Source organism: Labrus bergylta, chromosome 23 (assembly GCF_963930695.1).
Source record: "Labrus bergylta chromosome 23, fLabBer1.1, whole genome shotgun sequence".
NCBI lineage: Eukaryota > Metazoa > Chordata > Actinopteri > Labriformes > Labridae > Labrus > Labrus bergylta.
In genome coordinates, this window is record NC_089217.1 from 2,682,881 (window position 1) to 2,709,156 (window position 26,276).

Consider the following 26,276-nt stretch of genomic DNA (forward strand, 5'->3'; position numbering starts at 1 on the left):
GGGTGTGGGTTCAATTATTTTAACTCTTGGTTCAGAATTCATCTAATTAAATAATTAACTACAGCCATATTTGCACATTTCTAGTATAATCTGGAAAACTACTCTAGGAATGAGGTCATCTTTAAACTTAGTTCTGTGCAAAACAAGCCATAAATTTAGTCGTTTTTTTTAAAGATTTATAATTTGCCTTTATTTTGAAAGGACAGTGGATAGATTTGGAAATTGGGAGATAAGACAAGCAGGGGAGGAGTCATGGGTCTGACTTGATCTTGAAGCCTGCTTGGGGGACTGTAGTCTCCGTGCATGGGGTGTGACCTAACCGCTAGGCCATCAGCACCCCACAAGTTTAATATCTAAATAAGAGTTGTACAGCACAATACCTAAATCCTGCCATATTTTACCAAACAGAGTTCCAGTGGAAATATTAGCTCCTCACTAGTTGGCATATATATTGTCTATTTTCTCTGCAAAGTTTTCTTCTTGGCTTTTTTACTCCATGTCTCTCTCTTAAGGCTTTCAAAGACTGAACGTGTGATTTTAAATCAACGTTTTGACTGCTTTTTGGATGCAAATTGTGGAGACTTAAAAGAGAAAGCTCAAATTTAACTTAACAGCAACATCTTAATAAAATGACACTATTTGAATGCGACACAAACCCTGATTTAGGGCGTCCAATTTCTAAGTTACATGGTTCATCTATATTATACTATAGACCCATGCAGATAGATCCCATGCAGAAGTCTCCACTCAGACATTTTAATTCAAAAGTTAAACTTGTGTCGTATCACACATTAAGCCGAGGTAGAAGTGACAGGATGTGTGACAGGTGCACCGACCTCCTAATCTTTACATGACCGGCAACTCTCTGAAACTTTTACACACAGTCAGAGCTGAAGGTCATGGTCATTGTGAGTGGAGTTGGGGGGATTGGGGGAGGGAGGGGGAGGGGCAGTCGTGGGTGTAAAGGTCTCCCACGCCTCGCCTTCCCCCCCATTAGCTCGCATCCCCTCCTCCTCGGGCCAGAGAACAATCATCCTGGCGTCTGATACTTCCTGCCCGGCAATAATTACCCCACCTAATTAAAACTTAATTGCTGGCCTCTCCGACCGCCATCTTAAAATGAGCAATGGGAGCCGGGGCGGGGGCGTAAGCCTGCTGGGATGTTTGTGTGGACGGCAAATTGGTTTATCCCTATCAGATTCCTCAGTCCCTGGCCCCGCGCACGCTACCGCACCGCTCCACTGCCCAGAAACAGAAAGAAAGGGAGAAGGCTTAATGTGATGGAGGCCAGACAAGGCCTAATGAGATATACTTTTTTTTTTTTTTCCCCTTTGCTTCTTTAAACCACCACTTTCATTCACAGTTTCGATTAGTTGGCTTAAAGGAGCGGGGGGCCGAGGCCTGTCTGGGCAGGAGAGAGTGATGAAAAGTTTGCTGTGTGGGAGGAGAATAAAAGGTTTTCGGGGGGGGGGGGGGGGGTGATGGGGTGATGGGGAAAGGAAGACGGAGAGATAAGGAAGTTAGGATTCATGGCCCCGCTGCAAAATCATCAGGGGTAAATGAAAGAGGAAATGCTGCGTTAATCGCTATGGGTTCTCATAATTGTTACGATTAAATTTCATAATTGACTAATGGCCAGCTGCGGCTTACATTACACGCAGGATAAATACATCACATTAAACATGCAAGCTGAGAGGAGACGAGTGGAGATGGATGGATAGATAGGACAGGAAGGATGGACCGATAGATTGATGGACTCTTAGTTTTCACCCGTTCTTGCTGGTTTTTTCAACACTGCAGAGGAAAATCAAGCCATCCCCGTCTATTGTAGTTACATTAAAGGGACAGTTCGGGCCTTTTTGAAGCTGGGATGTAAAAGATTCTTTTTATAAGTTTGTTTTTTTACCTGCTTTGATCACGGTTAGCAATTTAGCTACCTGGAAAAAGGCGAAATCAGTAACAGTGTAGGTGTTCTCCTCTACACAAGTTCCCTTGCTATGAGTGACATAGCGCACAGCTGTTTGGGTCTGAAAGTGCTGTAGCATGCTCCTTTTATTTTTTCAAACGAGATGCATGCTTGCACTTTCCCCCCCAACTATTCAAAAGAGCGTTTTTTCCGGTCACAACATCGATTTCCTCGTGATCTGTTGATTGCTTTTAGTCCTAGAAAGATGTGGCTGGCTGCGCTAAAAAAAAACAACATTATTCCAACACTGAGGCGACTCTGAGGAAAGATGAAACCACAGGAAAACGAGCAAGCTTGATGGCACCGCACATGCAGGAAAAAATTGGCATTGTTTAAGTCATTCTTTTGAATTCTTTTGCTGGGAGGAAATAGCAATTTGCCCCCAGGTAAAGTGCTATTTTAAGTATTTATTCTGGTGTTTTTTGTGGACAAACATTTAGTAATTGTCCTTTGCTTTCCTGTTCTTGCTGAATTTGCAGCAGCATTGCAGAGTATCTGCCTGGATGTAGAGAGGGGTTAAAGGCCCGGGAGCGCCGAAACGCCACATGGTTGAAGGGCCTGGAGGGAGTTTTGGCGCGAGCAACAAAGGTAAAAAGGTATGAGAGAGATGGAGAGAAGTGGAGGGGGAAAAAAAAATTGGTGTGGAGATATAGGAAGCGATGAAAAGGTGTTGGAGAGAAAAAAGATGGCGATGTGGAGAGGAGAGGAGAAGCTGCATTCAGGGCCTCCGGGTGGTATTAGGCTGGGTGCCAGGCTGGTGTGTGTTATCCCAATGTGTGTGCTTCCTATGAACTCCCATTTTTTTTCTGAACCTCATCTCCCCGCTCCCCTCCATCCTTCACTCTTGAACTCTCTCTCTCGCCGCTTTCGCCTGCCTTTCTTCATCTCCCAAACACAAGCGAGAGGCGGTTGGGCGATGAGCAGATAGCGGAGGAAGGAGACGGAGGTGTGGAGGGAGAGAGAGAGAGAGAGAGAGAGAGAGAAAGTTGGAGGGTGATTAGAGAGAGATGACAGGTGACATCCATAAAGGGATTACGGGAGCGGGGGGCCTCAAAGACAGGGCCCTAATCCTGGCTTTGTACGGGCGCAGATAAACAGCTCCACTGATGGCTTGCTCTCTTAAAAAGTGAACATGAGCTACACAAATAACTTCCTAATTCCCCCTTTGTAGAAGTGAGTGCACGCTACAACACAAATAAGTTCCCTAATTCTTCCTTTGTGCGAGCGAGGCCTCCGAGAAGCACAGAATAACTTTGCTCTCGAGGTGTTTGTGAACAGGATGCTCGGTAAGAGGCGAGAGAGGGGGGCCCCGCACTGAGCAGATATGTGTCGATTGTTGCTCCGCCGCATGTTGGTGAAAAGACTTACACGTTTGTATTGAACAGCAAAGCGTTGGGATGAGAATGAAGAGGAAATGTACTTATTTTCTAGTGTTTGGAAACACACACACGGTTGTCGGTTTGTGGTCTAATTAAGCGCTGCCTTGAAGACACACACACACACACACACACACACACACACACACACACACACACACACACACCTGTGCTGCACAGACAGGAAAGACCACCAACTGAAAGTCTGGTTTCCCATATGGGTGTGTGTGTGTGTGTGTGTGTGTGTGTGTGTGTGTGTGTGTGTGTGTGTGTGTGTGTGTGTGTGTGTGTGTGTGTGTGTGTGTGTGTGTGTGTGTGTGTGTTCTTGTGTTCTTGTCAATATTTGTGCACACACTCTTTATTTCCAACAGTGGTCACTGTCCAACACTCTATTATAATATATGTTTTTGTGCATATTGTGTGATCTCATGCTCATAGTTTTGGATTAAATTCCAGTTTTCTTTGAGGCTGTGATTTGAAATATTTTGGGTTTAAATGTCCAAGGGATGCGAAAAAAAAAGATTGCAACAGACTGCAGCCAGGGCATTGGCTGCAGCATTCTCTTTTAAAGGCTTTATATGCGATTTTTTGATCCAGCAGGTGTCGCCCTTGAGCACCAGCATGAAACCAAAACAACTCGCGCTGCATTGTTGTGTTAGCATGCTAATGCTAGCGATCTTTATTATGCTGGTATCTTCACACTGCATGTAAATTTACCTGAAATGAGCGTGATCTAGAAACACAGTTAAGCAGTGAGTACAGTATGTTATTCTTCTTTTCTCTAGTCCCTCAATTAAACAACTTTTATACATGAGGGGAGGAGTCAGCCGGCCGTCCTGGCGATGTAAACAAACTGAAGATAGGACTCTGAAAACTCTGAAAACATCACAGACGGTGGGACTCGGGTGTTACACCCATTGTAGACAGTCATGACTCACAGAGTTATTTTCAGAGGAGATACTTGATTTATATATTTAAGTGTGAAAAATCACATAGAAAGACTTTAAGGTCAAATCAGCGGATTAATGTTTATGCACTTACTTTGAAAACACAGTTTCCATAGTGGTTAGTTCACACCCCTCAAATACGGAGGCTGTGGTCCTCCAGGTGGGCGTCCCAGGTTTGAATCCGACCTGTGGCTCCTTCCCTGCATGTCAGGCTCAACTCTCTCTCTCTCTCTCTCTCTCTCTCTCTCTCTCTCTCTCTGTGTGTCATGAATCTATCCTCTGTCCTATCTCAGAATGAAGTCCCAAAAAGACCCAAAACAAACCTTTAAAAAATGCTTCTTTTTTGTCCCAATCCATAGAGTAGATGACAGAAGTCGAAACAAGATGTTGTTCATATTATAAGCATAACAGCATTATCTAAGGACTGTCAGCAGCCCTCTACATCCTGAAACGTCATATTCTTAACACATACCGTTAACTTTCCACCGCCTCTGTTTGACCCGCCCATGCATATGTTACCTCACAGTGAGACTATTTTTTTGGTTAACAGATATGGCTTTGATTACAGAGACACCTATCAGACTGTCTTTGATAGCCGCGCGGTCTCCCTCTGGCCTTCTCTTTCTTCCTCTTTTTAAAATATGCACGGTCAAAATCTCTATCTGCCATTTCACACTTTGCCTTTCATCACCCCTCCATTACCTGGTAATGAATAGATCCCCCCCTCACACCTCTCCTCCTCTATCTGTTAACTTCATGCAAATTTTTAACTGTCTGACACATCAGCGGCGACTTTGTGAGGTATGAAAGTGAAGCAGGAGGGGAGGTCGAACTAATGACTTCATTTTCTCTTTCATGGGGTATTCAGAGCGCGTGCGGCGGCGGCTGGGATTCCTCCTCCCCCCCAGGGGATGTGACTTCTCGACACAGATACTCGATATGAAAACTGCGATGTGATGCAGAAACAGGTCAAGCATTGATTGGACGCCTATTTTTAAGGATTGTCAAACGCTTTGATACTCAAGGAAGTTGAGTGTGGGTGTGACCGGGGGAGAAAATAGCGGCTACAAACAAACAAACATTTTTGGTGTTACACACTTTTGTGCACACACACACACACACAGACACACACCTCAACCCACCCCCCACCCCCCCCCCCCTCTAATAATCCGCTAATCCTGTTTATCATCAGCCAGCTCCTCTCCGTGCGAGCGATACATGAGAGAAATCACACTCACAAACACACTCCAATGTGCAGAGCAGAGATACAGTATAAATACACACATCTCTATTTCTTGATTTCTTCTTCCTCAATCTTCTCTCTCTCACTTTTTATTTTTTTTTTATTACCGTTCTCTCTCTACGCTCTGTTATGAATCGGCTACACCAGTTACACATCACAATCCCACATCAATGCCCGGGCCTCTCAGAAATACGAGTGTTTCGCTTCTTGCATGTGCGTCTGAAGAGTTTTCACTAAGCCGCAACACTTCTTCTTCTTCACTCCTCTCCTTGCTTTTTTTTTTTTAAACTCCATATTCCCTTTAAAAATTGAGATACTTCCTCCCGGGATATTGTGAGAAAATGTTAGCCCTAAACTACGCCTGAACTTTTTCTTCCTTCTAAAAAAGAAAGAAAAAAGAAGCACATTTTCTACAATATCCCCGCTTTAAAAAAAAAAAAAAAAAGGAATATAAGGTATAATCACAGATGATCCTGCCTCTGCTACCTAAGAAGGGAATAAATCTATATTTTTATATTTCTCTTTTGGGATGCTGATTCTAAGTACGAGCTAAGTAAGTTGTAAATATAGCCTTAATCGCTGTTTCTCATTTCATAAGGTAATCTGCGGCGCTTAAGGGGTCATTGGAGGAATTTATATTTGGCTGTTGAGAAGCACAGAGCAGGTTTTACACCAGCTTTGTATTGTGTAACTCTTTCGCAGGAAAAGAGGGAGTGGGGTAGAGGACAAGGAGACGCCTTCGCTCAAGACGGTTTGATTCTGTTTTAACTGCAACTCTTTCGCAAGTTTCAGCTTCATCCCTAAAAAAGTTTAAAGAGGTGTGTGGAGACAGTTTGCTTTGAAATCTGAATAAAATAAAGTTGCACACAATTAAAGTGCTAAGCCAAGGGTTCACAAAGTGAAACAAAAAGTGGACATGTTTAGTCGAATAACTTCACTAGTAGGACCCAAAAAACTAGTCAGTCTATTTCTCGGGTCAAGAAACTTGACAGGTCATAGCCAAGTACATTTACACATACAAGGAATTTGACTTGTTTTATTAGTGCTAATATGTTGGCTGCATTGGCAGATATTTATTTTTGACTAATTACAAGAAATAAAGGCCAAATTTTTCCGTCTGTTATGTTGAAATAAGAGGTTTGTTTGGACTTGTCAGGTAAATAAAGCTTCTCTAAAGTGTAATGGGATATTTATGACAAGAAATCAAACACATGCTAAGTTTTGAGTTTTTTGCACTGCTGCCGGGATGATGGCAGTAAAAAGTTAAGAACAAACCAAGTTATTAAAGCTTTTCCTTAAGGTAACGTGTTGAGACATCACCCTAAAAACAGGATATCACCCTCATGATTGTGGCTGGTGGTAAAGTGTCAAACACATCCTTGTGCTCTGACTGTTGTTGTCACAAACGACGCTGTAAAGCCGTCACTGTCAAGATTTCCCACGATTTAAACCATCTGCACTCGGTCCCGCCTCTCTAATTAATGTGAGTGACGGCTTGGCAGCGGATTGAAGCTGTTTAGTCGCTTATCTGTCGCCATCATCAACACCTACTTTGTGACAAATGACATCCACAACCTGGCCCGGGTGAAGATGGAGGATGGAGAACTTTGCATTTAAAGGAGACGAGCTGAATTGTTGAGTTGTAATGTGTTGATGTCAGTCCGAGTGTGGGCTCACAGCAGCACAGAGGTCTGGTCACTTAAGGCTTTAAAACAGCAGGGGGGGGCGTTCCATTTCCTGAGTCCAGGAAGCCGCACTTTTTAGGGAAACTGTGTGGGGTTCGGTTTCTCTCATTTCCTCCTCTGACACCGCTCCTGGTTGGAGTGCAGGAATGCAGCCGGGGAGAAGCACCTCTGCGGCATCCTGTGGACACTTCCTGACTCTGAGGAGTAAGACATTGACACAGCGGCGGAGCGGGGATTGATTCACTTATTGAAGTGAGGAGGCAAAGTGCTTCACAATCAGCTTGTGTACTCAGTCGCAATTATGCTTCGGAGATACTTTCTCAACTTTAATAAGTGAAAAAGGAGAAGGCAATACGGTGTTAAATACAGCACATGGACCATCTAAGCTGACATAACCCTATTATACACACATACACAAACTGTCACATACACATGCAGGGACACACACACACACACACACACACACACACACACACACACACACACACACACACACACACACACAGTAATTTCCTCAGATGGCCTGTAATCTTGCAGGCCTCCATCTCGGGCGGCTTAGCCCAGTGGACTGGGGCGGCCGCTGCCAGCTTTCTACCCAGGGCGGGGGGGCCCGAAGCGGGGGGAGGGGGTTACAGGGGAGCCGCGGGGCCTGGAGGAGCCCCACATGGATTGTATTTGGGAGCCTGAGGCATGAAATAGAATAGGTTTAATCTGTTATCACCTGCAGGGGAGCGGCAGGGCCAGCCACTGACAGATATAACGGCTGAGGTGGTGGTGGTGGTGGCGGGGATGTAAGGGGGGGCGGAGGGGGTCACAGTCCTCAGTCGCCGCTGGTAAATGAAATATCAGCCACTACAGGCAGAGTGATATTAGTTTAATTTCTGTGAAGCTCACCTCTTCTCCCCCTCTGTCTCCCTCTCTCTGTCTCCTTCACTTGAATTTTAACTGTCGACTTCTATCTGATTCAGATTTCCTGTTTTTCAAACTTGATAATTCACTCAACAGTAAACAAGATGTGTCTTTCTTGAGAGATTTGTAAAAAAAAATGAATTTGAGGTTTTGTGATTGCAGCGACTTGTTTAGGGATTTCTGGGTGGATTTTGCTTCCTGCTTTCTTTGGCCATCAGCGCCAGGTTATCTGTTTACCCAGCGCTGTTTGTGCTAAGCTAAGATAACCATCTTCACAGGCCAATATTTGGTTTAATGCATGAGAGTGAATATCTTCAGTTGTAATTGTTTTCTACAGAACACGCCTGGGTAAGATGACCTCAAATTTGAATCCTAAAACATCAGTCATTGAAATAATACAGCACCTCTTTGTGAACATTGTTTTTATTGATTTTAATCTTAACAGCCCAGGGCCTGAGTCAGTTAAAGTGTACAAATATAACTTTATAAATGCCTGATCTGCTCCTCCAACCCCTACCCTCCCCCCCTTCAGGTTCGATATTCGATCTCTTCAGAGTGTCCAGTTTATTGTAACACTGGTTGTACAACTGATAAACAGAAAGGAATAATGATCACAAATTACACCTGGCTGTCCTTAAAAAAAAACACAAGCCGAAAAGGTTGGAAACGTTTTATTTTGTTCGTGCTGAAGCAAATCTATGAAGCAAAGGTTTCTCTCTTTTAAAAAGAATGAATGAACAAAGAGCTGAAAATGAAGAAAAGATCTCCACACTGACGGGATATTGAGTTCACAGTGGAGATGCTGAAGAGTGTTGGGTTTCTTTTTCTTTTTTAATGAAGTGCTCTGCCAAGAACCTGTTACGATTAACTCGTAGTAGTTTGACGATGGTGCAATCTCAAACCACAACTTCCTGCGAAGAAGAGAGAGAGAGAGAAAGAGAGAGAGAGAGATCTGGTTTGACACTCAGGGGGGGTGTTGGGGAGGGGTTGAAGGAAGGCATCTTGTCGTCTTCTTTTTTCTTTTAAAGCCGCTGTCACACTCCTTGAAGTGGCTCAGGGTGTCTGCTACTGTACTGAGAAGAAGAAGGCATGAAGGGTCGGGGTGGGTGAAGGTTACGAGGCGGTAGAAAGTGTCAGGAAATGAGGGCATAAAAAAAACCGACCTGAAACAGAGAACGCTTCACGTTAATCTCTCTGAGAGTCAATTTGGGATAAAATAATTATTTAGGATGTCATTCCACTACTACTACTTTTCCTCCACTAGACAATAAACCACATCCCCTTTTCATAAAATACTCCTGCTTCATATCTATATTGAAGGTAATGCTGTGGTGTGTTTGGGTGTTTTGGAAAAAATTGTGTGTAGCCTGGCAGATTGCAAACTGGAAGTGGTGTATTCACTCCTCTTTTTTTTCGGTTTAAGCTGACATAGCTCTAAAAATAGGTGTGGTTGGGAGGTTGATATTCTCACCTACGCTTATTTACTTTCACACATACGCACACTTCCACACACAAGGATACAGAGCATTCAAACTGCTCCACTTTTTTTTTTTGCCGGCAACCCACGCGACACACACACACACACACACACACACACACACACACACAGATGTGCCACACGACACACAAAATATTCCATTTCACACATTTTTACTCAAGTTTATTGTTGCTGCAGTTTCAGCAGGCAGCATTTTAAAAGACTCCTGACACCCCGCCCCCCCCCCCCCCCCCCCCACCCCCCGAAAATATATAAAGTCAGTTTCTCACTCCAGTCATGGTTAAAAATTCTCTCGGCTGCTAACAGCTCGCTCCAAACTGTTGTAAAAAAAAAGTACACCCAGTATGTGCTGTGAAGAGGAAGCAGTGGTCAACCAGAGCTGAGCAGGTGTGAATAAACCCCCAACACACACACCCAACCACCACTCTGCGTGTCACTTTAACCTAGTGGCGAGTGACTGGAAATAATAAGAGTATATGGTCTCAAAGTTCAGAGCCTTTTTTAAGCATCCGAATAAATCTGAGAGAAAATAAAACTTTGTGAAATTACAAGGCGTTTTGATTGACATCTCAGTGACTCCACAAACATCAACCCACTGTAAGAACTCAAAAACTCCACATTCACCAGATAAAATGATTTTTTTCCTGGTCTGTATTGTTTGTAATAAGTACAAATATCTGCCAATGGGGAAAGCATTTTTTACTCGAGTGTCTTAATATACAATTCTACAATCATATAAATCATAAGGCAGCTGATTTTATCCAGAGCGACGTTCATCAGAGAGGAAGTAGAACACAAGCGAGGATCTAGAAAGGAGGAAGCAGCGTCAGTAAGTGCAGACAAACAGCTTTAAGTCCAATCAGACACACAGGTGCTGACAGGAATTGACCAGAGGCAAAGCGTGCCTGTATCATATCTATGTATGGTATCACACTGTAATGTCTTGTACTGTGAGTGCGGTCTTGGATTGGTGGTTTCCCCACATTCATTAAAGTCTTTATATGCGTTTTTTTCTTAAATATAATAGAAATCAAGTATATCCTCTGAAAATAACTCTGTGAGTCATGACTGTCTACAATGGGTGTAACACCCGAGTCCCACTGTCTGTGATGTTTTCAGAGTTTTCAGAGTCCTATCTTCACTTTGTTTACATCGCCGGGACGGCCGGCTGACTCCTCCCCTCCTGTATAAAAGTTGTTTAATTGAGGGACTAGAGAAAAGAAGAATAACATACTGTACTCACTGCTTAACTGTGTTTCTAGATCACGCTCATTTCAGGTAAATTTACATGCAGTGTGAAGATACCAGCATAATAAAGATCGCTAGCATTAGCATGCTAACACAACAATGCAGCGCGAGTTGTTTTGGTTTCATGCTGGTGCTCAAGGGCGACATCTGCTGGATCAAAAAAATCGCATATAAAGCCTTTAAATTTCCTACAAAAGTAGGCTTCCTGTCCTTTTCCTCCCCAACATCTGATTATTGTGAATTATGAATACAAAGATGCTCATTTACTAAGTTAAAGAGCTGTTGTGAATTTTGGTCCCCTAAGAGCTCTAATGAAGGCGAAAGGCAGACGTAGCAGAAAAAGAAACTCCGTCTTCACATGGCGGGGCAGCAAAGCTTTCAGAGCTGGGCCTTTCCTCCGCTTGCATCACCACAAAGCTATGCGGCGACAGCACAGCAGGCACACTATTGTGATTGCAATCAAGCATCCCCCAGACAACTATCACAACTGACTAATTACAGGATTAGGTGATCAAACAAGGCTCCTCCAACACCAGCCCCGGCCGCGCTGCGTATTTTGGCATGTGTCACTGTGTACCTTTCAGTCACTCTGAGGGAAGTGCAAACAGCGGCAGATTCTGGGGAAAACACACAGAAAGGTAATCATAGAATCAACTGTGATGTGAGTTTTTTTTCCTGTAGTACAACTTCCACAGAATCCGCCTTCAGTTAACAACTTATTTTGTTACCACAGCATTGTTTCCTGGATCGGAGAGAGTAATTTGTAACGCTGTTGTGATGACATATCTTCCTGAACGGCTGTTCAACAGGTCGCAAATGAACCATACAAACCAGGACAGGTAATGAGGACAGAAAAGGGGGGGGGGGGGCAGGGTTGGTCCTACTGTATGACACACTGCATCATGGGTAAATGGGGGACTAGAGTTACACTACTAGCATGATGCCGTATCAACTCTCCCGCTTTATCTCCGTGCAGATCGAATGAGGAAACCCCGACCAAGAGCAACAAGATTAGTCAGTAATCAGATGTTATGTGATACTCTGAGCAGTCCGCCGAGGAGCCAGAATGCAGACAGGTTGTTTTGAATAGAGACAAGAATGTGGGAGCAGGTGGATCGGCTGTAACCTGCAGCCACAAGGAAACAAAACCTGCCCCTGTGGAGACAAAGAAAGGGAAAGTCGAAACACTTTAGAATTTGTACTTTTGAAAGCTCCTTTAGGAGTTTCAGCTTAGTTTTTAATTGTCACTTACTGACTTAAACAGGCAAGTGTTAGCTTTCTATGCCGATGATTATTTAACATATTCAAGTGGTTTGTTTGTTGAAAGAATTAGGCTAATTTACCTAAACAATGAAGGACAGGTATAACATTAGGTTGATTGGTTGGTTGTTTGGTTGGTTTTTTGGTTGGTTGGTTGGTTGGTTGATTGATTGATTGATTGGTCGGTCGGTCGGTCGGTCGGTTGGTTGGTTGGTTGGTCGGTTGGTTGATTGATTGATTGGTCGGTTGGTCGGTCGGTCGGTCGGTTGGTTGGTTGGTCGGTTGGATGGTTGGTTTATTAGTTGGTTGGTTGGTTGACCTATATTTTGAAAGTGCATTTCAGGAAATATTGTGACATATTCCTAAAGAGCCTAAAGTGGTTTTCTAGTACATTCACTATAAATATTCCCTTCGCGTGAGTCTACAAATGTCAAATGTCAAGTCGACTAAAGTGCATGAAACAAATGAACATGCCAGGTGTTCAGCCAAAACAACAATCTGAATGCGTATCTATCTCGTATCTTGTTTCTTGCATGTAGTTCCTGCAGTTACTTCTGCATTCTTTTAAAAGCTCAACACTGTGTCACCACTTCCTTGATTCTGGTCCAAGTGAGTGATTAATGTCCCCATACCGTCGCCATGATATCATGACAGTAGTTTACAGACTGGTTCGTGATAATCAACACAGTGACCCAAAGACAGACGGTTACAGACAAGGACAGATCGCCACATGCACGACGTGTTCACACACACACTCACACACTGAGGCCCAGTGGGGTAATAGATGGAAAAACATGCTATTTTTTTTAGCAACCTTGCATGTGTGTGTGTGTGTGGGTGTGACAGCTCAGCTCATTTCGGGGGAAGGCTGCTGACGAGTTTCATTCTCAGCAGCTCTGTTTGGAGTGTAAACATGTCAGAAAGTGTGAGAAAGCTCTGTGTGCACGACGGTGACGAGCTCCTTTTGTTTTGGTTCTCAGGGTAAGAATAGCTAATGATGAGCCGGGTTAACTTTAGCCCGTTTGCGGGTGTGCAGGTGGGAGTGACGGTGTGAAATGGCCAAACTGGTTTACCCATATGCCAAAGACACTATACTGAATTTTTCCGTTTAATTAAGAAGTAAGAATTGGTGTTTGAGTCACAAAAATTGTAAGTTGCATATTGATTTAAATTTACAGAATCCGATCCCCCCTACAATCCCCCCTGTGACTTCTGTTTTGCTTTTTGTTTGTTTCATTTGTTTTGTTTTGAAATAAATTCTTGGAACAAATTTTGTTCTGATATGTTTTGTTTTTTGTAACCAAACTAGTAGTGTCTTAAATAATAAGATTTGTAACAAGGGTATGTGTAATAAGCTAAAGCTTCAGCCTACACCTTTTCAGTCAAAATGTTTTTGTTTTTTCTTGTGACCGAAATAAATGATTACTACTAAATGAGTACATGCAAAGAAGAAGAACCAAACATTTTTGAGGCTTTTGGAAATAAAAACAACCTTCCAGTGAAGCTTACTTAATGTTATGCTAGCACTGAGTCTGCTACTGTTACCGAAGATTGCAGAGGTCCCCAACAGTGACTGTTGACCAGATATTTCCCCAACGAAGGGGAGTTCCTTCCAACACTTGCCGCTGTTTTTAGACCTTCCACTTTAAAGAAGGTTCATTCATTTAGCTGTGGGTGTGAAGTCAAACACTTGGTGCTTCGAATGTGAGGAAGGTCCCGTTTGAGAAAGGCCCTTGGTTTTAAACTACTGGGGCGACTACTCAGAAGTCTTTGCAATCCTGACTGACTTCCACTTAACCAAAGACTTTAAATCAATCAATATTTCCACATAATCCATCGTCAGATTCAGAGAGATCAAGCTGATGCACCCCTAAGTCTGAAACACAATCATCGCATTCAAGGAACATTTTGAAATAAACACACTCAGAAGTCCCTGAAAGCAACACCAACTGATAAGGCGTCTCTCTGCAGCCCCCCCCATATTAAACCCATCAAACCTCTAAAGCTTTCACGACGTATAATTATAGAGTGACAAAATCTCATTATGTCATGGTACATTACTAAACCTCGTTAGCCCATTAGCTCCTAGCGGGCCGCAGTGATTAGTCACAGAAGGCCCCGCCCTTTCCTGTACGCCCACTCACTCGGAAAAAGGAAGCAGGAAGCCGCTCGCATGTCAGTCATCCCCCCCCCCACAGACGGGGAAGTGCCCGGGAGATGGCCACCCTTTAATGCTGCAATTATTGTTAAGTATTGTTTGGATTGATAATCACGCTCATTACACAGAGATGGAGGAGGAGGGAAGAGGAAGGAAGTTGGAAGCTCTTAGGGGCTACTTGGTTTTTGTTTTCTGCTGGAGGTCTGATGGATGACGGTGAAGGGAAGGGAAGCGTGGAGCTCCTGGAGGGATGTGTTGCCTGCTTGGGTTCATGGGAAAGCTTGTTTGTTTGGAGAGTTTTTGCATTTGATCTGGGTTTCTCAGAGTCATTATCAAAGGCTGGTGCTGCCAGGGAGACGAGAGATTAACACAAGCTAGGGGTCAGGATAGGACAACACTCGGGACGACTACAGAGAAACTGTATGTTGTCAGAAGAAAAGAGAATATATGATCGTAAATGTTGTAATGGACTGAATGCGTCAGCCGTTACTATTAAATGTACAGCCTGGAGTGAAACTTCTACCGTGTTCTCTTCTTCTCTTCTTTCTTTCCAATGTTGCTTTTTTTTGGCATCTTTTTCTCTCATACAGAGAACAAACCATATGATGTATTTTTGTAGGCCGACCCGGAAGTAGCATCGCCATGGGGGTCTTACCAGAATTCTCCTATGGGATGTTTTCATTGGATTTTGTATCATTGCAGAAAATAATCTCTGTGTTAAACACACGTTTCTGAAGCGTAGGCGTTTTGTTCAGCAGGATAATCTTCACAGATGAACGCCATTTTTATGATGTTTGAAGCGTTAATGCGGCCGACAGAAGTAAAAAGCTAACGTTATGCTACAAGCTAACTACATCACGGTGGGATGATTGTGACATCACTAGCGTTATGCTTCAGACGATCTCCGATAAACTAATCCACGTAGCTTAATAAATACTTTCCTAACATAATATTCACCTTAACCTAAAGATTAAACCTACAGGAGACATCTCCGACTAGTGAGAGAGTTCCCGCCCTCTGTGTCCGGCGTGATGACCTTTAATGACCTCGACAACCGCTGTAGTCACATTTAGCCGCTTGTTAGCAACCGCCTTTTTAAAGACGAGTAAAAACTTCAAACTTCACAAGTGGAGGTATTACCTAACGTAGTTTATGTGCTCTAACAAAACACCAACATCTCTCCGACCTTATTTCAGGAGTCTAACCACAAACCCATTTAAAATCCCCGTTGACTTTTAGACTTTAGACCCCGTGGCGCTCAAATGATAACTTACTTCTGGGTTTTAGGACTCATTCCTGTGGCGCTCTATAGTCTTCCATATGTCCAACAGTTTCCATCCTGGAAACATGGAAATCATCCAAACTTGCATTACAAATGTTACAGCATTTTTTTTTTTACAGTGTAGAAACATGTATTTGGTTTGTCCCATGAGGATGAAAAGTCGAAAAAAAACACACTCGCAAAAACAGTCACAAAAGCCTAAAGGTGCTAAAAGAAAAGCAAACAAGACAAGAAATCAAATGTAATGAGGTGTTAATAAAACCATGGAGAGCGAGACATCAAAATAATAACAGAGTGAGAGCTCACAAATCAAAAACTGGAAGAGCCGCTTGCCGCGCCAACTTTGTGTGAGTGCGTTCAAGAAAAAACATGCAGCCGACGTATCACCCCGGCATATCAATCGCATGCTCTTTAAAAACGATGGAGGAGTCACTGCTCGCTTTTTTCTGTCTAAAAAAAAGAAGGAAGACATTTACTCTGGGATGAAAAAAAAATCCTCCCCCCCCCCCCCCCCCACTCACAGAGCCGAGTATTAAAATCATTCAGGCAGCGTTCAGCGTCACAACATGTAGGACTCAGAAAACCTGTAATTAGAGAATCTGTCAGCCGGCAAATATCGTTTACTTGAAGCTCAGTGTGGTGGAGAAGCTGCCAAGTACAATTAGAGGAGTGTCACTGATTATCTCTTCTTCTACTTCTTCTTCTTCTTCTCCTTAATCTTCTTCTACTACTTTTTCTTCTTCTCTTTCTTCTTCTTCCTATTCTTCTCCTTTCCTTCTCTCAACACAATTAGAGTGGCACTGATGATCTCTTCTTCTGGTTCTTTTTATTTACCATCAGGCCTACTACTACTTCTTTTTCTCACCCTCCTTCATCACCTTGTCCTTTTCTCCCTCTTTTCTCCTCCTCATTCTGTACCCTCCCTCTTCTTCTACTTCTTTTTTACATCTTTTATTCCTCCTCCTTCTCCTACTTCCTTTCCTCTATACGTTTTCTTCTTTTTCTTCTTCTTTCTCCTCCTCTTTTTCTTCTTTTTTGTTTTTATCGTTGGAGTCAGGTACAACAAAGCAACAAAGTTAAAGTGACAACTTTAAATTGGAGAAGCAGAATTAGCAATTTACCTGACTGAAATGGATAAAATACAGACTGGTCCTCAAATGTCCACCTTTTTACTCCCATATTCTTAAAGGTACAGTACACTTTTATTTTTTATGTTTTCACATTGCACAAATTGTCTCTGCTAATGTTCTCATTTTAGTCTCCTAAAACATGAAAAAAACCTTATTTTCTTATGGTGGAACAATATTAGTTGCTCCCAGGGAAACAAGGGAGTCCACACACACACACACACACACACACACACACGCACAGTTCCTCCACGTGTTGGGCTTTAAAAGGACAAAGAGGAGACATTAACCTCTGACCTCTCCTCTAATCCTGAGACCTGTTACTGTTCCTCACATTGTTTCCTCATTGTGTCTTTTCTTAACGGCTCCTTCTGTGGACAGAAACGTTAGTCGCCCCCTTTTTAAAGCCCACTGTCCTAACTTAAAAAAACTGACATTTTATCTCATATGTATAATCTAATATTTATGATGAGTTTACCCTTTTCTGGGAATTTCTCGCTCAATTTCTCTTTTTTTAAATCGTAGACACAACTTTGGTCTCTCTCTCTTTCTTCCTTTTTTTCTCCCTGGAAACTTTGCTGTCTTTTTGAAAAATGAAATCAAGAATCAGGCTTTTAAGCGTGTAGTAAAAGGCAGTGATTACAGAAGGGGGTGGCCCCACAAAGGCTTGACAAAAAATGTTTAAAAGCATTTGCAGAAATCTCCTGAAAAACTCCCGATATCTGCATGTGTGAACACAAACAGCCACATTTGTCACTCGGACTTCACCTGAAGTTTCTCCTGTCAGACCACCACTAGTATTTTCTCTGCCGCAAGTCCGAGTGGGCTGATGTGAGAACGCAGCAGGATATTCTCCGGAGAATTCACCTCGAGCCAATAGGAGGGGGGCTGCATTACGTCGTCTACCCTTTTATTGATGTTTTAATTACATTAGACTACACATAGAAATGATATAAAGGTAATATTCTCATTGCTGTGAGGAGCATGTGTGAACAGCCAGGTCAGGAGACTCTCCAGAGCGGGCTTCCTGAAATTACCTCGATATTTTCAGGAGTGCAGGTGTGAAATCAGATATTTTAACACTCATACAAAACCTAAGAAGGGTCTGGATCAAAGACAGAATTAGTGACTTAAGATGTACTTTTTATTTCTTTCTTTATACTTGTTAATTCTCTGGTATTTCACTCAAAGAGTCCGAGTGTTTAGAGATGGATGAATGAGACACAAGAATGTCTTTGATAAACACACACACCGCCCCCGAGGTCAATGAGCTTATTAGGCACACACACACGCACGCACAGTGCTCTGGGGGTCGGCTGATTACAGGGGTACGTTGGCCCCCTGGGGACAGTCCATTCACTCACTCACTCACACACACGTTTATGGTCTTTAGCTGCATTAGCATTGCTAAAGCGCTGACTCAGCAGTTTGTTTAGTCCTGCTGGGAGCCTCCAGTCCTCCAACTAACCGGCCCGACCAGCTCGGCTCGGGGTGTCGCTGTGTTTGTGGACATTACAGGTCGCTCCACCTGGACCTCAGTGACTTCTAAGAGGGCCGAAGTCTTTGAACCAATCAGGCCTCAGATCGATACTGCCACACCTTCTATTCACTCGGTCCCTTTTCCCTTTCTGTTTATCTGTCTTTCTTGTTTTCTTTTCATCTCTTATGTTTTCTTCTTGTTCATTTCTTTTTGATTTTTTTATCAATTTATTTGACTTTTGTCTCTTCCCATCTCTTTTTTTTGTTTTGTTTGTTCTGTCACTTCATTTTTCTTTCTTTTTCTGTTTAAAGTTTTTACAGTTTTTCCAAAGCATCAAAGAATAAAATGATTCAATATTTGATCAAATAAAAAAGAAAAATTAAAAAACAATACCAGAAAATAAATATAAAATATGACATATAAACAATAAAATGATCCAAACGTATCTATATATTTCCTTCTTAAATAATCATTTCCTGTCTCTGAGGTCAAACCTCTTGTTAGAAAAATAAATTCATCCCGAAGTGAAATCAAATCAGGACAAATTAAATGAAACGCAATTTAAAGCGCCAACATTTTTACAGCTGAATAAAATAAACTGCATGTTTTAAATAATGATGCAAAGATTGAAGAAGTTATTATTCTTTATATTTGCTTTTGGAGCTGTTTTATTATGAGGTTTTTTTACAAAGTCAATTATTTCCATTTTTTCTTTATCTAATTTTTGTCAGGATATTTGCTTGTTTTTTTTATCATTTTTATTTACTTGTATTTATTAAATCAGGACAGTGCACATTAATCAACATACAGTATCATCAAATAGCATCCATGTACAGTTAAAATACCAGAATTAGCACTAAAGCTACAATTTCAAACAGCAGGTACGAAACATGAAAGTCTATATCAGCTAGTTTTGTGAATGCATTTTATTCAACAGACTACAAACCGTATGTTTTAATTTGATCATCAGACAACCTGAAACTTTTCCCTCCATTCCTTCATCCTGTTGCCAAAACTGACTGTGATTCTTGTTTCTCACTAAACCCTTCAGAAAGATAAGGATCTGTTTGTTTCTCAGCACACAGCCCTGACTCAACAGGTCAACAAGTCAATCTGGCGAACAATGGATCTGTAATCAAACTACAGGGGCTACATTAACATTATGACAGAGTGTTAGCCTCCCTCTGTCGGCTTTGACGGCTCTGTATGCCGCTAAGACACAGCCGCAGAAAACAAATAAGCAATTTAGTTTTATTGTGCTGCCGGAGGTCCACTCGACCCCGGAGACAGATGACGGAGCGGAGCGACACAGGAACACAGGAGGAGGTAAATGACACTCAATTACGCTCAATACAGTCGACACAAACGGAGCCAGAAACCTGCTAATACCAGCACAGTGAGGGGGCGCGGGATGGGGGGAGGGGTTTATACTGCTGCTTTTTTTACACTGATGGAGGAGTTGAACACAACTGATACCTGTAATCTCTTTTCATTCAGTTTATTTTAATGTTAAGAAGATTCTCAAAACCCATCAGGATGTAAATGAGTTTTCCTAAATGAAACAAACTTTTTGTGCAAATGCAATAAAGCAGCTGATTTAATCAAAACAAACTAAACAGATCTATCAGATTATAGAATTACTTTAATATAGTTCAAACTTTCTAATGAGGAAACATTAAGGAACTCCTGATTGCTAAATTTAGACTTAAAGCTCCTGTGAGGAGTTTTTAGAAGATGTAATGAAACAGACTGAAAAGAATAAAGACGCTTTTTTATAACAAACATTAGAAAACGAGACCATCAGTGAATAGATTTATTATTTCTACTTCATCATTAATGTTAGAAACTGCTGCTGCAGGGTCGCTGTGAGGAAGTTAATAGCACAGCGGGAGCTCCACATGCACACACACACACACACACACACACACACACACACACACACACACACACACACACACACACACACACACACACACACACACACACACACACACACACACACACACACACACAGAGCGCTGTTCTCCAACATTGGTTTTGCTAAAACTGCATCACCTCTGTTAAGACCTCTGAAGACAAAGGGGGGGGGGGGAATCACTTTGTCCCCTCATTACGCCTCCAAAAACATTCAGATTGAAGGTGAAACATCACAGGGGAGTAACCATCGCGGCTTGAAACGGCGGTCTGAATATGGCCGATATCTACAGATTTTTTTTTCACACTTTTCAAAGGCAAATACTTTTCGATGAATACATTCCTGTTTCATTTTTCAACGAGTCAGACTCATTTAAAACTTTCCAAAACTAAGGGAAAAAGTTGAATCCCAGCTTCCTGTCTGTCCTGAGTTTATTAGTTGTTGTATTTCACTCAGTATGACCTTTTGTAACCCCCCCAACCCCTGAAAAATATTGCAAAAGGTTCATTTTTAAAAGGTTTAACTTGACCTCCCCGATATATTCTGCATGTTTCAATAAAACAGTTCATAGAAGAAGTACAGCCGACGTATCATCACCTTCAACGACGCTGCTTCTTCACATCTCAACACGCAGTAAACGGGTCTAATCCCGTTAAACACACACTCTAACAAGGCAATAAACGCCTCAACACAAGCACACACTTGAGGCCGTAAAACGTCAGGCGCGGGGGGGAGGGGGGGGGGGGCCTGCTGTGCTGTGCTGTGCTGTGCTGTCTGCTGTGACAGCCGTTAGTGTACGCCGTAAAGGGTTTTCCAATCAGAGTGACCTCTACAGTACAGGATCGTGGGCTGAATGAGGCTGCGGGGGCCGTCAGGCTGTAAAAATCTCTCATCAGCACTGTAAGGAGCGGTGCGGGATTGGCCCCCATAAAACCACACGAGGTGGTTCCCTATCAGACACAGTGGAGCTGGGTGGGACAGATGGAGATAGGTAAGGATTGGGTGTTTGTAATTAAAGCAGGAGTCAGGACTCTGAGGAGACCAACAGATGGAGAGGAGGTACCTTCCCTCCTCCTCCTCCTCCTCCTCATCCCTAATTCCTCAGAGAGCCGAGGCTGGCAGGCACAGGAACGCTAACAGCAGAGTGTGTGTGTGTGTGTGTGTGTGTGTGTGTGTGTGTGTGTGTGTGTGTGTGTATCCGGGGTGTGTGATAAGCACATGTTCCCCTGGGTGAGTGCTTGAGTGATCTAACAGGGGCAATTAATTTGTTTTATATACGATTTAACTCCTCCGAGCTCCGACAAAGGAGGCAGTCCTCTGGGAGCTCTGAATGCTCTCTGATACAAACCAGGACCACAGGGGAGATGCACAATCAGCCCCGCCACTAGAATGCCCGTTTATGCCCGAGCTTTCATGTGTACTGACGAGGGGGTGAAGAGGGAGAGAGGGGGGGGGGGGGGGGATCCACATGTAAACTAATTTCCTTCAATGAATATGTAATAGAAAGTGATGAGGCTAATGACTCGTAGAGGTGACCTACTTATACGCGCCAAGGAAAGAAAAAAAAAACAAGATCTGAAGCTTTTCATCTGTGGCACATTAGAGGAATCTGAGATTATTATTTGTGTACGAGCGATGTCTTCTGTGATATATCCCCCGGAGAGGCCCCGTCGTCTCTGCCTCGCTATCTTTTCCGAGTCGTCGTTCGGGCCTGCAGAGGACGGGGGGGGGGCGGGCAATGTGACCTTCCTCCGTTCATCACTTTCTCAGGACTCGGGACACTTGTCTTAAAATCTGTCTCCGTTTCTGAACTCTTACATTGTGAAAGAAATATAACCGTTTATTCAGGCATCAATGGAGGAGGAGAAACAGCCACAATTTGACAAAAAGCTGCAAAAAAGGAAGCCAGCAGAAACTTGTTGGGCACGCTGACTGATCACCTGCTGCTTCACTTTAAAGCTAAGCTAGGTGTCTAATTTAAACAGGAACAATTTAAGAATCAGTTCTGAAAAGTGTTAAAATATGGCTGAGAGAAGCCGCAGTCTCCCTGCAGATTGCACAGAGGAGCTTATGCTTTCTGACCATTACTGCCTCATTGATGTCGATCCTCCGTCAAGGTTACTTATTGGAGGGGTCAGAGGTCAAACCCTGAGCAGCCTGTGTGGGTAAACAGAAGCTACTGATGGGAGGACTTCACATGCAGGCAGACAATCTCTCCCCCCTCCCCTAAAATAAACCATCATCAAAACCCTTTTTCACACCCCTCCACCTTCCGTTCTCTGGCCCTCATTTAGTCTCATTAACGTGCCAATCCCCCCCCCCCATGCAGCAGAGCAGTGACGCTATCTGCCCATCAGTCCATATTGGTCTCCAGAGAGAGCCTTAGGCGCTGGGAACCAGGACCACCAAACGGTTCTCTGGAGAACGAGGAGGAGAGAGAGAGAGTGGGACAAGATGAAGGGGGATGACCCTTTAAAAAAAACAGCTGGATTCATAAGAGGTGGTCATCGCAGATAGCGACAGGCCCCCATTGTGTCCCGGTCCTCCTCTAATTAAAAAACAAAAACAAAAACCTGGACCTGACGATAAGGACGCTGTGAGAGTCATCAGTGTCAGATATGGAGAGGAGAAGATGAGAGGGAACAAAAGGGACAGGAGGGACGGACTGTGGGAATTATCTGATGAGCTCAGACAGTGGTTGAATCCTCTGCATGCTGCTGTCTGATTGATATGCAGGTCTAGTGAAAACAGTTCTTTAATGTGAGGAAAACAGATCCTGAAGATGCATTTGAAACATAAATCCAGCTCAAGTTTCATTGACTGATTCCTGGATGTCTTCACACATTCTTAGATTCATTTCTGGACAAGTTCAGGGTTCCAGTGTGAGAAAGTGACCAAAATACTCTCAATAGACTCTCTATGGGGCAAAGGTTGGCCTAGTGGTTATGACACACGCCCCATGTACGTTGGATGTATCACTGATTGTTATGTCAATACTGTCCATTTACAACTCTGTTTTTGCACATTTGCATTTAATCTTCATATTTAAGACTAGTAATGCTAAATTAAATCCTGGTTGTATATATTCTCATTCTTAGTTTTGATATTTTTAGTGCTTATTTACTTTGTATTTAATATTATATTGTGTTTAAATTTGCTAATATTGTGTTTATTTGCTCATATTGTGTGTTTGGATAACCTGCTGCTGTAACGCCACAATTTCCCAGTTTGGGATCAATAAAGTCATTCTATTCTATTCTATTCTATTCTATTCTATTCTAGTCCTTGTGGGTTAGAATCTGACCTCGGCCCTTTGCTGAGTGTCATCCCCCCCACTCTCTTCTCCAAACATTTTCTGCCCTCCTTCAGCTGTCCTATCTAATAAATGCAAAAGGCCTCAAAACATAACTTTAAAATAAAAGACACATATACTCTTTATGAACAGATGTTGTCAGATACATGCAGAATCTGGAGGTCAAAGGTCAAAACAGTCGGTGTGAAGAGCAAAACAGACCACAGTCGTCCCATCCCAGAATCCATTGGATGTAATTTTTGTGAACAAAAAAAAAGAATTCAAATCAGCCCAGGTTTTGAAAAGCAGAGGGAATCATGATGTGAAATGACGACTAGAAAACAAACAGTTTAAAAATCACTTTTTAAAGCTGGCTCAAACAGGCCTGCTGTTATTCAATCTACATCAGAAAAACCTCACAATGTAACGATTGACATTAAGTCGCCACACTGAACTCAAACTTCCTCGCAGCGATCCCTGGAAAAAAGGAAAGGAAATACTTTAACGCGTTAAGAGGGGGAAAGTTACACAAGTTTTTCTCTCATCGGTCACACGGGCTGGGAAGTGTTCGGCCCAGGAAGAAACTGCGAGCTGCAGATACAGCTTTAAAAAGGAAACCTGGACTCTCCTCCTCCCTGGAAACGTTCATCAGGCTTTAACCCCGTTTAGCCCGAGTCGTAATGAGGCGAAGAAGTCTCGCCGATCGGCCCCCTCAGACACATGGGTAAATATCACATTAGGGAACTGCTGGGGGAAATTAACAAAGCACATTTCAGGTCTGAATCATTTCTACATAATTACACGTAAGAGAGAGACAGGATGAAAGAATCTGTCAGGGAGGGAATCCACCCGTAATCAAGACCAAAAAAACAAAAACCATTAAAACGGGAAAATGTGAGAACGTTAAGTGGTTTGACCCGCGGTGACCTCAGCGCTGGGAGATGTAAGACAGTCCTGAGGTTTTTTTTTTTGGGCATATTAACCAAAAGACATTAAAGTTATGGAAAGAAGAAGAATAGAGGGAGACTTGGAGAGAGAGAGCAACAGATTAACTTTCCCTTTCATGCCCTGATTTACAGCTGTGTGTCAGGTTAGTTGAAGGAATTTAATATAAAGTGATCTATGTATTTTGGCAACTATACCTGCATGTGACGAAAGGCGTGATATGAGCAGGTAGATTTCCATTCCTGCATCATCCCAAACCCTGACACCGCACTGCAGGAAATATCCACTTTATGATGACGCTACGTTTTTTGAGTTGATCTCAAAAAATGGTCAACACAAACACAAACACAAACACATCTGCAGAACAAAAGTAGTCTTGCATGATAAACGTGCAATGCATGAAGACCTGAACATGTTTCAGTCCACCAGGTCTTATTAATGTAGATCTGAAGCCGTGCACAGACATGCACACAGACGTAAAGCTGTGTGCTCTAATTATCACTTTCTATCTTAAAAATCGGACGCCATGTTAACACTGCAAACCCCCCTTACCGCGTTCTTCACCTTTTATCTGCTATGTTTGTGCAAACTCGTACCTGTGTCCGTTTATCTGCAGTTTTATACCTGTGTGTGTGTGTGTGTGTGTGTGTGTGTGTGTGTGTGTGTGTGTGTGTGTGTGTGTGTGTGTGTGTGTGTGTGTGTGTGTGTGTGTGTGTGTGTGTGTGTGTGTGTGTGTGTGTGTGTGTGTGTGTGTGTGTGTGTGTGTGATTGCAACAATGGAAAACACTCCCTCACCTCGCTGTCGACCAACAGATAGAAGCGATGCTAACGTTAGCTCAGCTATGCTATCACACCGCAAAGCCGCTGAGCGTATGAAGGGGCCACAATGCAAAAGGCTCTCTCTCTCTCTAACACACACACACACCCACACCCACACACACATAAACACACACACACACAAACACACACAGATTAAATCTGGCCTGGCTACTGCTGGCCTCTCACTTTGATGAGCCAAGGAGCCAAGAGTCTGGGTGCTGGATTAAGATGGCTGAACTAGATTCACACACACACACACACACACACACTCTCACTCACTCCCTAGAGGGGTTAACCCGTGATCCCCCATTCATTTACATTGAGTAGTGTTTTCTTTTTTAACACAAAGACTCTCTCCACAATGGTTAAAAAAAAATCCACCATTTGAGGTGAAGCCGCCGTCAACAAACCCTTCATCGTCATCCGAGAGGAAACCTTTTCATCACACAACGAGCGGCGCCTGTTAATAAATTATATCAGGGGTCTAAAGTAATGATCCATATTATCAGAGCGGGAGGAGGCTTGTATGACGGCCATGCTGTGTTGTGTTACACTGTGGAAACGCTCACTGCTCGATTCTTACTGACGCGCTTTTGTTTTATGGAAGCCGACACCATTCAGGAGCGTTCGGGGAAAAAGTGTGCGGAGAGACGATTGATGCAGACCGATTCACGGTTCAAGCGTCGCCTTTTTCCGTCGATGTCAATCACACTAATCAGTCTGAATAGAGGGGGATGTTTGACAATGGGAGCTGTTGGTGATTAGTCCGGGTTAAGTGAGGAGGTTTGAAAAGGGATAACATCGGTCAGTCAGGACGAGTGAATGCAGAATACTTCAACCACTGGGACAAAGTTTCTGGATGAGGGAGCGTCCTAGTTTCCTTTGGAAGTCCATGCTTCATAAAAGAGTAACTTCAGGTTTGAATCCTGGTTCTCTGTGTAGTGAAACATGCAGATTCAGTCCAAATCAATGAAAAAAGTGGTCACTTCCTGTCAGCACCTGTGCGTCCAATCGGACTTAAAGCAGGTTTGTCTGCACTTCCTGACATTATTTCCTCCTTTCTAGCTCATTGCTGGAGTTGTGCTTACTCACAGATGTACAAAAGCCGTCTGTTAAGTGAACTGTT